The following is a 2,370-nucleotide window of genomic DNA, read 5'->3' as shown; positions in this document are numbered from 1 at the left end:
TCAGTTGATAATTTAATAGTTGGGGGAGGGGGATTTGAACTATGGACATCTCTAAAGAAAATACTAAGAAGTACTAATTGGACTACATGACTACTCTTGACCAAGTACATATTTTCATGAACTTGTTTTCCAATGGTTTTTTTTTTTTTTTTTTTGGTTTAAAAATTGAACTAAATAAAAAGACACATATCTATGTGTTTGGCCCTAGCTTATTTGTTTTTTTTTTTTTTTTTTTTTATCTCATTTTATACGCGGGAATGTTTTATTTAGTCTGAAAACATGTGGGGAAAAAAAAAAAAAAAAAAAAGAAGGAAAAGAAATAAACGGAGAAAGAGACGGCAGTGTACTGTTAAGTAAGTGGACAGTTGTTTTAATTTTAAAAAGGGTACCTAGGTAGTTTTGTCTTAATATATAATACCAAAACTATCACAATATACCCAAAATAAATATCACCATATAAATAATAATAATAATAAGACATTGACTTGTAAGTAGGGATGACCAAAAAATGATCAAAATAATCTCAAAACCTAAAAAATTACCAAAATTTCCTTAAAACTTACAAAATGACTGAAATATTCTTAAAATCTTTGATCTTGACAAAAATACCCTCGAAACATCTAAAATACCCCAAACCTCTATTTTGGTAATTTAAGATGCTATAGATGTATTTTGGTCATCTTACAGGTTTAGGGGTATTTTAGTCACTTTAAAGGTTTCAAGAGTGTTTTGGTCATTTTAGATATTTTCTGGGAGTATTTGGTTGTTTTAGAGGTTTAGGGCTATTTTGGTCGATTTATAGGTTTCGGGGTATTTTTGGTAATATTAGAGGTTTGGGGTTATTTTTGGTCATTTCAGAGGTTTTGGGCGTATTTGATCATTTTACAGGTTTATGGCGTATTTTGGTCATTTTATAGGTTTGAGGGTATTTCAGACATTTTTTTAGGTTTATGGTGTATTTTTACCTTCATATAGGTTTTAGGGGCATTTTTTTTATTTTATAGATTTCGGGAGTATTTTGGTCATTTTATAGGTTTTTGGGGTATTTTAGTAATTTCTAAGGTTTACGGGGTATTTCGGTCAATTTTTAGGTTTCGAGTGTATTTTGGTAATTTTCAAGTATTAGGGGTGTTTTAGTAAGTTTTTAGATTTCAGAGATATTTTGGTCATTTTTTTAGGTTTTGAGGGTATTTTGGTAATTTTTAAGTTTCAAGAGTATTTCAGTAAGTTTTTAGGTTTTGGAGGTATTTTTATCATTTTTTAGGTTTAGGGGGTTATTTCATTCAAATTTTATGTTTCGGGGGTATTTTGGTCATTTTTTAGGTATAGGGGGTATTTTGGTAATTTTTGGGTTTCGAGGGTATTTTGAACATTTTTTAGGTTTCATGGGTATTTGGTAATTTTTTAGGTTTCGGGAGTATTTTGGTAATTTTAAGTGATTTTTTTAGCATATTTAGTGATTTTTGGGGTATTTTGGTCATTTTAAAAATTTTATGATAATTTTGCTCATTTTAGAGATTTTGAGATATTTTGATCATTTTAGTGGTTTTTAAGCATAATTAGTGATTTTAGAAGTTTCATAGGCACTTTGCTCATTTTATAGATTTTGTGGATATTTTAGTCTTTTTAGTAGTTTTTGAGCATATTTGGTGATTTTATAAAAATTAAATTTGGGTAGGGTATAAATATCCATGGATAAACAAATCGTATAACAATTGGATATGGATACTAATTGGGTATCCATAGATAAATTAATTGGGTTGGATATGGGTATACCCTCCCATGGCCATCCCTACTTGTAAGCCCAGCCCACCTCTTTTCTTTACCTGCTTTTGTTGAACTGTATGTTTGAAAATTCTCAGTTCTCTGTCTAAATTATTTTAGTATTTAGTTCTTTGTTTGTCTGACTATTTGACTCTCTCTCTCTCTCTCTCTGTTGCTGCATGCATTTTCTTCTTTGTTTCTTCACCAATTATCAACAAGCAAAACGATCGGTCAACGGGGTTCGAGAATTTTAATGATTTTTGAACCCAGAAGTGGTTCAGGGACTTTGTAATAACAACTCATGAATTCTATTTAAGGATATATGGAATTATTATTATTAATGGAGCGGTTGGTGGCTTTGGTTTCGCTTTGCGCTTTTCTCTGTTCAATTCTGTTGTTTGGTTTTGTATCAAAGGTTTCTGCTAATGCCGAAGGTTAGTGATTCTTTCTCGCTCTTCTTTTCTTTTCTCTTTTTTATGTTCTTGTAATTTTAGCTGTAAGTTGGAATTTCGAATTGCTGTATTTGGAAATTTGCTTTGCTGCGATGTTTAATTAAAATTCCGAGTTTTTCAAGGAATTTGAGTGTCACTGGTTTTCACTTTTTTT

General features: G+C 30.3%; 1 protein-coding gene across 2 annotated transcripts in view; it reads left to right on the top strand.

The window, feature by feature from the left end:
• The window catches only part of LOC112022898 (leucine-rich repeat protein 1), a 36,629-nt gene that overhangs the window by 32,539 nt on the left and 1,720 nt on the right, over positions 1-2,370 (top strand). Inside the window, exon 1 of one of the 2 annotated variants that reach the window (XR_010629672.1) lies at positions 1,894-2,198. The exons of the other annotated variant lie outside the window; for it this stretch is intronic. The gene's annotated coding sequence lies outside the window, so the exon portion shown is untranslated. Of the gene's footprint in view, positions 1-1,893; positions 2,199-2,370 lie in introns of those variants that run through there. 2 annotated transcript variants of the gene reach the window in all.

The sequence above is a fragment of the Quercus suber genome, unplaced genomic scaffold (genome assembly GCF_002906115.3).
Source record: "Quercus suber isolate HL8 unplaced genomic scaffold, Cork oak 2.0 scaffold_107, whole genome shotgun sequence".
NCBI classification, from domain to species: Eukaryota; Viridiplantae; Streptophyta; class Magnoliopsida; order Fagales; family Fagaceae; genus Quercus; species Quercus suber.
The sequence above is the reverse complement of the archived record's forward strand: the minus strand, read 5'-3'. Positions and strand labels throughout refer to the sequence as shown.